Source organism: Mytilus trossulus, chromosome 5, assembly GCF_036588685.1.
Source record: "Mytilus trossulus isolate FHL-02 chromosome 5, PNRI_Mtr1.1.1.hap1, whole genome shotgun sequence".
Taxonomy (NCBI): Eukaryota; Metazoa; Mollusca; class Bivalvia; order Mytilida; family Mytilidae; genus Mytilus; species Mytilus trossulus.
Window position 1 is genome coordinate 84,902,215 of NC_086377.1, and position 13,470 is coordinate 84,915,684.

Below are 13,470 nucleotides of genomic sequence, written 5' to 3' on the forward strand. Positions count from 1 at the left end.
TTGATTCTTCTGTGTTGTAGGTTTTCTGTCTCATTCTGTTTAGACATCTGTCTATTTTAACATAAAATACTGTATGTTGACGGTAGATATCTTGATTCTTCTGTGTCGTTTGTTTGATGTCTCATTCTGTTTAAACATCTGTCTATTTTAATATAAAATACTGTATGTTGACGGTAGATATCTTGAGTCTTCTGTGTCGTTGGTTTTATGTCTCATTCTGTTTAGACATCTGTCTATTATAATATAAAATACTGTATGTTGACGGTAGATGTCTTGATTCTTCTGTGTCGTTGGTTTGCTGTCTCATTCGAAGATAGACAAGTGTCAAATGTATATTTCAAATGAATATACTACTTGTAAACAAATTTAACATGGAATGTAATTAAAAACAACAATTGAGATTGTTACGTCTTAGTTTTATTTAAGATTGTAGACTACGTCATAATAAGCATGATAAGGTACGTATGAAGAAGAAAAAACATGATTAAGGGAAAGCTGAATTTTACGTTTAACATCATCTGTCGAGACCACTGTATCAGACTTATTAAGTAAAGACGAGAACAAAGTCGAGTTAAATTAAGTACTGTCGAGCACAAAATATGATCTTTTCAGACTCTGAGCAGTTTGCAGTGAAAGTTTTATTGCAAAAACATTTTATAGAATATTTAAAATATTGTCAATATAGCTGCTTTGTTTTCGTCAAGGCCTCTCCAGGATAAATTGGGGTTTGGGATTGAACGAACCTACATGCATTATTAATGATTTAGGAATAGCAAGGTTAGAGATGGCGAGGTTTAGGGAATGCACGGTTTAGGGGTAACAAGGGTTAGGGATAACACTAGTTAGGGATAGCAATAGTTAGGGACATCAATGTTTAGGGAGAGCAGTATGTACGGAAAGCAAAGCTAAGGGATATCAAGGTTTATAACCCTCGAGCTAGCTCTATTCCTGGCTTTCTAATACATTAGGCCAACTGTGTGTGTCATACATATGCACATGTAAGTATCTTTCATAGATTTGAGTTTCAAAAGTTAAAAATGATGAAATTGCTTGTTTGTGTATCCATGGCAACATTCTGCATTTATTTGTCATTCATATTACTGAAAATTGACATTTACCTATCAAATGATCAAATAAAAATTGGATGTCTTTCTCATCATTTTTTTTTAAACTGAATCACAAAGTTCATGCGACAAAAAAGTGGGAAAAAATCCAATAATTGTGGACCAATGTCTAGTATGGATATGAAAAACAACTTTCATTCACAAAACTGACAATAATACATATATAACACAATACTGATGTTTATATACATTGTAAACCACGTTAAAGGTTATAATGATCTGCAGCAATTCAAAAATAAATGTTATTGCAGAATAACTGTTGTATTTGAAAAATCCACGAAGCCAATATTCAAAGCTATACACATGTGGAGTGATATCTTAATATACAATGTTTTTCCTGGCTTCCACTTTTCATAAATTTGTCTACGTTCTGCTAGCTGTACCAATTAAAATGACACCCTTTTTTTAATTAGTCCAGTAAAAACTAATGTGTGAAGGTTAGCAGTTGACGTTGAAACGCGAAAAAAGTGATTAGAAAAATTGTTTGATCAAAGAGTAAACACTCAAGTCTTCTCATTTTTTTGTTAAAATTCAAACACATTTTCTCTTTTTTGTCTTTTAAATTAAAATCATAATATTACATTTACAGATGGAATATTTCAAAATATTTAGTTATCAAAAGCACCACATGTCATTTTGATGTTTATAGCCTACCAAGTCTTGATTTAGAAACTTGTAAATATATTACACATTTCTAACAGTAGTGGCAACTTAAGATGTAATTCATGCCCAAAAAATAACATCAAATCCTAATTAAAATGTTTAGGTTTATCTGACTTATTCGCATGCAAAAATGTGAAGCGATAATACTTGGGCTATCTTATAACCGCAATCATTATGTTACAAGGGTGAAGTAGATATACTACACATTAAAGGCTGAACCATGCTTTAGAGTCAAAATGTCTATATACATTTGGAAGCTTAGAACAGTAAACAATAACATCAACATGTATTGACCTTATCGAAGGTTTTACCCTACATAAATAAAATTGAGAACCTAACAGTCAATACATTTGCAGTAATCGTTATCTTAAAAGGTGCAATTATGTGCTTTCTGAGATGCCTCAAGGTTAGGAAATGAAATTGTTTTATAAAAACCAACAATATGATTGGTAGGCAATTTATTTAGTCTTATGACAGAACAACAAGACGATGGTCAGGTAGATTATTTAGTTTGATGACAGGACAACAGGACGATGGTCATGCAGATCATTTAGTTTTATGACAGAACAACTACACGATGGTCAGGCTGATCATTTAGTTTTATGACAGAACAACAAGACGATGGTCAGGCTGATCATTTAGTTTTATGACAGATCAACTACACGATGGTCAGGCTAATAATTTAGTTTTATGACAGAACAATTACACGATGGGTAGGTAGATTAGTCGGTATTTTTACCGAACTACACGACCATGGTCAGGCAGATCATTGTTTGGTGGCAGAACAACCAGACGATGGGCAGGCAGATCATTGTTTAATGGCAGAACAACAAGACCATGGTCAGAATGATCATTTGGGTTCATTACAGAACTACAATACGATGGTCAGCCATATCATCTGGTTATATTACAGAACAATAAGACTGTTTTCAGGCATATACATTGATTTTATTTCAGAACACGACCATGCTTTCGATATTATAAAAAGCTTTGAAAACATGTTTTCACCGTGAATACTTTAGAAAACTAGCATGTAATTCAGTGGTTGTCGTTTGTTTATGTGCTATATATTTGTTTTTCGTTTATTTTTTTTACATAAATAAGGCCGTTAGTTTTTTTCGTTTGAATTGTTTTACATTGTTTTATCGTGGCCTTTTATAGCTGACTATGCGATATGGGCTTTGCTCATTGTGGAAGGCCGTACGGTGACCTATAGTTGTTAATGTCTGTGTCATTTTGGTCTTTTGTGGATAGTTGTCTCATTGGCAATCAAACCACATCTTCTTTTTTATAATTAATTAAACATATATGGTTTTGTCGTACGAATTCTATGTGTACATCAAATTGAGAAGGGAAATGGGGAATGTGTCAAAAAAACAACAACCCGACCAAAGAGCAAAAAACAACCGACGGCAACAAATGGGTCATCAACACAGCGAGAAAAATCCCGCACGCAAAGGCGTGCTAGAGCTTACCCCTTAACAAAAATGTGTACTAGGTCAGTGATAATGGAGGCCATACTTAACTCCAAAACATATAAATGAACTCAACTTGAAAATCATACAGGACTAACAAAGGCAACAAAGGCCAGAGGCTCCTGACTTGTGAAAGGCGCAAAAATGAAGCGGGGTTAAAGATGTTTTGCGAGATGTCAATCATCCCCCTATACCTCTAGTCAATGTTTAAAAAAAAAAAGAACACACCAATCCTTACAGTAAAGCTCAATTTAAAAGAAGTCCGACTCCGATGTCAGAATAGGTAACAAAAAAAAATAAGCAAAATGACAATAATACATAAATTAACAAAGGACTACTAGCAGTTAATGACATGCCAGCTCCAGATCTCAATTAAACTGATTGAAAGATTATGTCTTCATCATATGAAAACCAAGCACAACCCCTCCGTTATGTGTTGAGTATCATACCGTCATAAAATATACATGATATATGAGAAGACCATAACCCGTAGCATGCCAACAACAGTTCTTAGAATGAATGTGTTTATTTTCGAAGCAATGATCTAGACCCTATGAGTGAATCAATATTAATACCAACGTTTGCCATCTTTAATGATCTGACAACAGTATCGTAACTATATCCCTTCTTAATAAGTCTGTTTAAAGGTTTCGTTAGCTTGTTATACAATGATATTTGTATGCCCCACCTACGATAGTATAGGGGCATTATGTTTTCTGGTCTGTGCGTCCGTTCATCCGTCCGTCTGTCTGTTCGTCCGTTCGTTCGTCCGTCTGTCTGTCCGTTCGTTCGTCCGTGAAAAAAATTCGCTTTTCTTTAAAAAGATTGTAAATGCTATAAAATTGTTTAAATCTTTAAAATTTAAAACCACAAAAACCTGTAAAGCGTACTTTGTCAACATTCATGTAAAATACCTGTCTATGGAAAGAACGAGCTGTTTAATAAAAACGTTAGAAGTATGGTAAAAAACTTCTTTAAGAAAAAATGAAAGAAAATTCTATTTAAATAGCACGATATGAAAATGGCATAAAAATACAATATATACATATTTTGCCAACTGTGTACGAACTCCTACTATGCACTGTTGGAAAGGACAATCTCTATAGTTTATCACGTGCAGTTAAATATTCCAGTGAAGATATAGCGACACATAGAAACATTATTTGACAAATATTCAAAAACATCAAATATAAAGGTACTGTTAGTAGATGGCTTGATAGGAAGAACGAGACATATAAACAGCAGTCGAAAATAAAAACCCTTTTCCTTGTGAACATTTCAATGATTGTTTTACTCATAACTTTCTACATATTATCAATTACATGAGAAGATGTTCGCAAACAGTTTTCAGGTTGTGTTGTGAATGTTGTAAAGAAACAGCTATAAGATTAAATTTTTGATAGGCACATGAGAGATAGAAAAGTTGAGTATTTTGCAAATAACCACAAAAACAAATGTATTGCTGTGCACTTTGTCGCTGTGCACTGCAAAATGTGTTCACTACCGTTTCGACACAAGTTTACCTGTGATATAAATATGATTCATACGCAATATTAAGTCGGAGGACATTACTTAGCATTATTATACTTCCTGTACGAATGTCCCTCTATGATAAAATTTTAAAAGAAATATATAGCGTTAAGGTGGCTCGGGACTACTATTCGACTGCGCAGAGTTATACGCATGAATTACAAAATTATTTGTCGTAAATTCAATATAATTTTTTAAATTAAAAACGTTAAATTATTGTAGTTATGTGACTTATAGAATATTTTTGTTATAATCCGTATTTGTTAAAGGGTCAAAATGACATTTCACCCATGTTCACCGTTTTCCCGCCAACATTTTAGTTTTAAGGCGAAATTTTTTTTTTTTCCTTATCGGTGACCTAAATTTGTTTTTGGCTCATTCTTTGAAGCTATATTCCAGCTTTTCATATTACAGTTTTGGACCAATTTTCATACAATTGTTTTTCATATACCGATAACAATATGTCAACACCTCTATTTTCCGTATCATTTCATTGAAAAATGGTTCCTTTAACATAGCAGTTTCAAAGTAGAATTTTGAGGTAAAATGGTCCGTGACCCCTTTTTTTTCGACCAATTTGATTAATTTTTTAAAGAATAAAATAACAAAAAATATGGCACTTCTGATAGAAACTTCGAATAGGCCCGAGCCACCTTAACTGCACTATGCAAAAAAGAAGGCCTTGCTGTTCCAACAGTCTATTTATTTTCACGTCAATCATTTTCAATTTCACGTGCACGCTGGAGCTTAGTTGCGTTGACAGACACGTGGGTTAGATTTATAAGCCTGACAATTAATGAACTATTTCAATTGAACAATAAGGGGGAAACAGAGTTATCATTTAAATTTATCTGACATTTTAAGAGACTTTAAAATACTATAGTTTCTGTTAGACCGTTTGTGTTCTTTGTTTACTTCTGCTTACTGCCGTTGAAGTTACAGTTGTTTGAATAATGTAGAAGTCATTTGTTACAGATAAATAGTTATGCTCACACCAAGTTGTAAGTTATTGAGTACTATGGAAAATGTTAATGAGAATGAAATGGAAGGGTTGTGGAGTAAACCTTGTTTAGACAAAATCCAAAACAATACCGGGCAATACAAGCTATGACATGATGTCTTTCTGGTAATTTTTCATCTTGAATTCAACATGAGTTCAGGCCTTCAACAATGAGCAAAATATAGGTACCTCATAGCAAGTTTAAGACAACCTCTAGAACCAGTTAAGCAGAATTCTACTTGTTTAACTAGTCAAGAATGAGTTATATTCAGATAGAGTTCAAATCAACAATTTCATGTCAAAACACATACTTTTGAATCTATTTGTAACTCTTTCTAACAGTCATGTAGACAAAATCTACATTGTTTAACATTGACTATGGAATAGAGTAGCCAGAATGAGAGAGAAAATTTCACTCCACTTCGGGTCATGCATTGTTATCTCTCATTCTGGCTATTATTTTCGCAAAGTCAATGTTAAACAAAACATTATTATATAAATACAGCTATTGTCACGTGAAATATAACAACATAGTTAAAATGGTTAATTCACCCTAGTGTTTGTGTTATGGCTCCTCAGCTACCTAATCTTAATTTGTTTTAAACAATACAAATTGAATGTACTTCTATTGAGTGCAAACATGACATGTAAGTTAGATATTAATTAATTTGTAAAAAATGTTACTTTGCCATCAACTTTATGACGTTGGTGTTCTTTGAAAGGTTAAAAACCTGTAAGGTAAATCATTTTACTTCTTGTTTGCTTCAATTTGAACCTAACATCACACATGTCACTTCAAAAGCTCACATTGAGCTATCAGTAATAGTTTTCCAATGAGGACTCGGTGTGTCAGTGTAAGATCACCCCGATGGCCGCAGGCCAGAAGGTTATCTAACACTGACACACCAAGTCAGAATGGGATAACTATTTTATATCCCAACTGTTTAAGATTAGATGAAAAACCATTTACAATTCATAAAATATAGTTTAGAACGTGACGTCACACAACCGTTTGAATATACTTCAGACATTACTATATATTAATATATACCCTTTATGACCCCCTAACTCGATTTTTAAATATAAAACCATGTCAACTCGCCCCACTTGCCCATCGGCCAACACTAAATCGCCACTTTCTAAAAAATCGCCCAACTCTTGTTTATCAACTCGTCACACTTATGTAAAAGGGTAAATCCCATTGAACAATCAGTCTGACAACTCGCCTTATTTATGAAAAGTGTTAACATTCCACTGAAAAAAGGTGTGCCAACTCCACATTTAATGAACATAACGTAATGCTTCCTTTAAATATGTTAGATAACATTCGTATCCAGTCGTCCTGGTGTAAGGGATTGTGTCGTAGGTTGATATTCTTGTATTTAAGCAATCCAAGCTTTAGTGTTACCCTTTATTTTAAATGGAAACAACAAGTGGATGAAGACGAAGCATATGATGTAAACGGACTAAACGAATATAAGTTATATATTTATCACACAGAAACACACTATTTGCAAATTATGTAAGCGTAGTTCCGGTTACACAAACATAAATGACTCTTTGTTATACTGTGGATTCATTATTATTCGTGGGATACCAATGTTCTTGAATTTCGTTGTAACAGGAATACCACGAATTTAAAGGTTCAACGAATTATATTTTTTGTAGGATTGCATGCAGACTATGGCAAAACCACGAAATAAAAAATCCACAGAATTACAGGTTCCTCATTTCAGGAAAATTGGTCCCCACAAAAATAAATGAATCATAAGTATTCAACATTAAGTATTTAAAAGGAGGATATTGGGTATCTTAACAGATATAAAACGAATTTATAATTATTTAGTTAGAACTGTAAACCTTGTCATACAGACAAGGATACATTTTTGCCTTATTATGTGCGTGTCAAGTCATGAATATGACAGTTCTTGTCCATTCGTTTTATATGTGTTTTGTCATTTATTTATTGGACTTTCCGATTGGATTTTCCTCTGAGTTCAGTATTTTTGTGATTTTAATTCTTACTTAACAAAATCAGGAGCTTCATTCTTACCCTTTTCTGGCGATCTGTTTTATGCATGAGACTCGATATGCTCGATGAAATGTCTTAATATTGGACAATTTGCCTAAATGTAGATGTGAAGAATACGTCGTGGTGGAAGACACCTAATGACTGTGATAGAAGAGAGGCGAAAGATACAAGAGGGATATTAAAATTAGTAAATCGAAAATATACTGACATGGCATAAAAAGAATATTGACAAACAGACAAACATTAGTTCAAAAAATGCAACATAGAAAACTAATCTGATATTCAATAGTGTCGTTTGTTGATGTGTTTCAGAAGTGTTTCTTGTTTTCGTTTTTTAAATAGATTAGACCGTTGGATTTCCGTTTGATTGATTTTACAGATGTTATTTTAGGTCCCTTTATACCTTGCTTTTCGGTGTGAGCCAATGCTTCGGGTTGAAGACCGTACTTTGATTTTTAATGGTTTACTTTTACAAATTGTGACTTGGTTAAGAGAATCGTCCCATTGGCACTCATACCACATCTTCGTATATCTATATACAGACTATACAAAGCAACACAAACAAGTATTATACAGTCTTTACTAAAAGACAGATGACTAATCAATGTGCGATATATGCAATCGTCCCGATTCTTAGCAAGTTATGACCAAATAGAAAAGAAAGAATTAAATATATACTATTACATCCCAATTTTCCAAAAGATTACTTTTGGAAGATGTACAGTATCCTCTCTGAATTCGCGTCCATTTACATTTTGTAGAGACCATACAACGACAGATCTTAACCCTGACGCTTACAGTTCGACACATTTAGAAAGGTATATTCGACGAGAGGAAGCGACTAACAGGTCCCTGTTAACGAATCTTATATTTTACGAAGCATATTGAATCTTACAAGTCTATTGACCTGTCAGTTATTTTTTTTTTTTTTTTTTGTGTTTTTTTTTTTTTTTATAGTTCCATTTAGTGTTCCAAGAATATGAAAACTTGACGTTCGTGACGTCACATACCAAACAATGACGTAATTCAATAAATTGCGTCACGCCCGAACGACCGTTTTATTGGACCTATTTTGAGGATTTTTTTTAAAGTAAAATAATAAACAAATTGTAAAAGAAAAAGAAGTAGGGGTGTGATAAAGGGCATGTGATAAAGGTTTCGGGCGTGATAAAGGGTATGCGATAAAGGGTGCGCATCAAAGTTGCGAGATATGGATTAAACAGCAGGCTATTTATCACATAATCAAAACTACTGTATTTACTACTAAACATATGATAAATATTTATTATGTACTTTATCAATAGAAAAGTCGGAATATTAAATATGTAAATGTTGAAAGAAATACAATATTATGAATTGCTTGACAAACTAAACAATCTCTGAGATTTTATTATCATTAAGTGCGAAAAACTATACAAACTTTAAATACATAAATTAAACATCGTCAATAACACATGGCTAAATACAAACTATGTGATAAAGAGAGACAAAAAACGAGCTCTCTTTGCCATATCTTAAATTAATAACTTTAAATGACATCTGATTATATATAATGTGAGATTCTAGTGTTATTAGTCATTGAACTATATATTTCGCTCAAACAATGTGTCTGTTGTATAAACATTTAAAATTTCCACACATGGATAAACTTGTATGGCTCTTTGTTATATTGCACCTGGTGTATTTAACAGAATTATTTGGTGTCGAAAACAATGACAAAGACTTTAATATTTATTCACTCGAAATATTTCCTGTACACTTATAACTTGTAAACTTCTTTTGTTGATTTATCTATGCCGTCTACCCCATTGGGGTATAACTGTGCATAATTCAATAAACTTATACAAAATTTCAATATCGTTACTTCTGCGAGAAGCAACACATTCACAGATATTGAAATGATTCAATAAAAAGGGCAATTGAATTTAAAGAAAACATTAACCTTTGCGCAATTGCAAAGCATTAATTCATTTGTAATTATTCTTTCCTTTTCATTTTGAGAGAATACCATATTACCGTAACATTCATATTCAGTAATACATTAACTGTTACATATTCAGTATGTTCAGTAATACACGTTTAAAGACAAACTATGTGACGAAGATAATCTTACTTCAAGCTCTCAATTACATTTTTACTATAATATCAATCATTTACATTCCATTTAAAAGGTTATTGTACCCAATGTAACGTCTAGTTACTAAGCAATCAATGAAAAACACGCGAATTGTCTATTTAGTTAAAATTTTACTCTTAAATAAACAAACAGGATCTTTGTTATATTGTACCGTAAGTATTTAAAAGAAGAATATTATGTGTAGTTACATGTGTAAACAGACTTGTCATACTATTTATGAACATTTCATTCTGGTTGCATTTCCTAATTATATGCTAGCGATAACAAGTTTTAGCATTTTGAGGAGCTTACTTCTTAACCTTTGCCAGCAATCATTTTGTAAATAATAAATTATGCTTTCGTTATCGATCATATGAATTAGCAGTGCAATGCAGCTGTCAACCCTTTATTCAGTTTAACTGTTAAGATCGACATGTAATAAAGTAAGAGTTGAGTGTACATTATTGAGGAACAAAACCGCCGACAGAAGCAACAATATGTCTAGATTAATTAAACATTCTTCAACAATAGATATATGGCAACATAATATTTCAAACTAATAAATATCCAAATTCTTAAAAGTAAGGAACCATTCAAAAAGAAAAGCAAATATGCCATATTAACCAAATTTAAAAACTTGGCTTTGGCTAGGTCTGTTGTATCCTCTCTCTGTATTCACCTTTATCATGTTTATGAACACTATACAGTGTCTTTATAACGATAGACCTGAACCATAAAGTTTATTATTCGACACCATTGTAAATGTGAAAAAAAAATATATAAAAATAACCCATTAACTGGTCCAGTGTGTTGGAGGTAATTTTATCTATGCTTCTGGCCAGGTTTGGTAATCAAAAAAAAGGGGGGGATTATATTGAAAAGCATGAACCAAATGTAATAAGTTGTTTAAATAATTGTGATCTTTGATTCATATGAAAAACAAGATAAGGTGAAATAAAAGGTTAGAGGTAAGAAATACAAACATCAACAAACAACAAGAGCTACAATATAATGTTTTGTAAACTGTAGTCTTACGTGAAATAGTACTTTCTAGTTTAGGTTAAATAATTAAAGCTTAAGTGTTTACGACAACGTTTTATTCATTTTGATATCTACAAAACGTATTACACAGAATATCTATCGTATATATAATGATTGAATGGCATGTAACATGATACAACTGACTATCAACAATATATTCCATGTCATATACAAAAGAAGATGTGGTATGATTGCCGAAGAGACAACTCACCACAAGAGACCATATGACGCAGAAATTAACGTCTGGCGTATAAAGTTATAATCCTGGTACTTTTGATAACTATTAACAACTATGTGTCACCGAAGGGTCTTCAACAATGAGCAAAGCCCATACCGCTATAAAAGGCCCCGAAATGACAATAACTAGTAACTAGTAAGTAGATTATTTTAATATTTTGTACGAGAAAATTTTCCAAAAACAGATAATATGATATATTCCAGGGGTAAACAAATGAAAAGAAATCACAATGATTTTCTATGTAAGTAACTAAACTGCATTCCATATTTAATTAGAATAAATATCCAAATATCGAAGCTTTTTTGATAATCATTAAACACATTATTTCCTACTATTGTGTTTTTATAATAGTAAAAACTTTTATAACATATTTCAATAATGAATACGAAAACAAAATATGAAACCTTTCAACAAAACTCGATTTTGAAATATTATATCCTAGCCTACATGTAACAATAGTGTCGTTACTAAACTATCGACCACGTACACATTGTGTGCCTTTTGTGATTTTTGTTAAAGGTCCCCGCATGAATAAACATAAATGCCTCAGTTATATTGCACATTAAGAATTTAAAAGAAATATTGGGTTACGTAAACATTTCAGAAAACTTTAAATGATTTCAATCGAAATATTTTCTGTACACTTAAAATATTATTTTTCATTTCTGCTAGTTGTAACGAATTCATAACGGCTGTCGATGGTCTTATTTTATAAAAGATTTACCCTGCTCTGCGGAATGTTTGAAATCTCGCGCGGTACTGACTAAATGTAAATGATAAATAGATTGACAGACCTTTCCCCCTCAAAATAAGGTATTGCTATCTATATTGTAGTGCCACTTCAACTATCCATGGTTCTTGCAAAGTAGGCATACAATTGGGATACAATTGAAAACATCCACTTCTTTTGAACTTTGGAATCATTCCACATATCCTTATTTACATATATATATTCTTTTGTGTTATATTTATTTGTAATTGTTTCTGTTGTTTTATTTATCTCATCATTCCGTTTCAATTTCGTACTTCATTTGGCCTTTTGTTAAAACAGACTGATGAGTCTTTTGTAGACAAAACGCGCGCCTGATGAAAATATACAATAAAAATCCTGGTATATATGTTAGTTGATTGACATTGCTTTGTTTATTACTAACATCAACCTTCTAGACATTTCTTTGCATTTACATTAATTAGAGGGTGTCGGTTGTGGAACTGATTTTTCGACATAGATAGACATACACTGAGGATGCAACAATGAATCATGTTTTTTTCTACATGGAACCTTAAAAACTAAGAAATTATAAAATGTTTATATAAAAAGAGAACAATCGATGATCAGCAAAAAATTCTGACTGACCGAATGATGTTATAAAACTTAAAGGAGAGTTCAATAGCGAAGTTTTCATAAACCTGACCTTTTACTTTTAGAAAAAAATCAAATTACATATCTCATTTAAATATAGTTAACTTTCAACTGTTAAATATGAAGAAGTTAATTGTTAAAGACACACTATTGTCTGAAGACAGAAAAAAACATGTTCTTACCTCAAACTGTCTTTAATATCCGTCAAATATCAATATGCGAGTTATTCACTATCAAACCGTTCACTTCTATCCCATTTTAAAATTTAAACTTCATACTACATAACGTCGCGTGTAGTTACTGAGTAAAGATAAAACACACGCTATTTGTCTTTTTATTTAACAGATATCCGCTTGAACACACATACAATGTCTCTGGTTATATTTTACCTTAGGTATTTAAAAAAGAAAATATGATATGGTTACAGGTGCAAACAGTCTTTGTATGTATTCATCCGAATCGTGCGCACTGTCAAAATATAAAATAAGTAAACTACTGAACTCATAGGAAAATGCAACACGGAAAGTTTTTTTTTATCAAATTACAAAATCAAAACCTTTAACACATGAAACGACTGTAAATCAACTGTTATATTCCTTATTTATTAAAGACGTTTCCTTGTTTAGAAAATGGTTTATTAAACCTGGTTTATTACCTTGCTAAACCTTTCATTTGTATGACAGTTGCATATTATTCAACTAAATTGACAACAATCTCTGAGCAAAACAAACAGACATAATAGGACAAATGTCAAAACAATAGTTATAGCAGTCGACACTTTGTAACAGTGAAACGTCTCAAAACTGGCCGCTCGTCGGACCACAGAAAACAACCGCTTTGCCGGGGTAGCTGGTTAGTCAAAATGCTCTAATCAGGGATTGTAGGTGA

General features: G+C 32.2%; 1 long non-coding RNA gene across 1 annotated transcript in view; it reads right to left on the reverse strand.

Moving 5' to 3' along the window:
- LOC134719224 (uncharacterized) overlaps nt 1-12,870 on the reverse strand; it is a 36,018-nt gene extending 23,148 nt beyond the window's left edge. The window contains exon 1 of the long non-coding RNA XR_010107551.1: nt 12,765-12,870. This is a non-coding gene — a long non-coding RNA (uncharacterized LOC134719224). The remainder of the gene's footprint in view (nt 1-12,764) is intronic.
- Nucleotides 12,871-13,470: the final 600 nt, after the last annotated feature.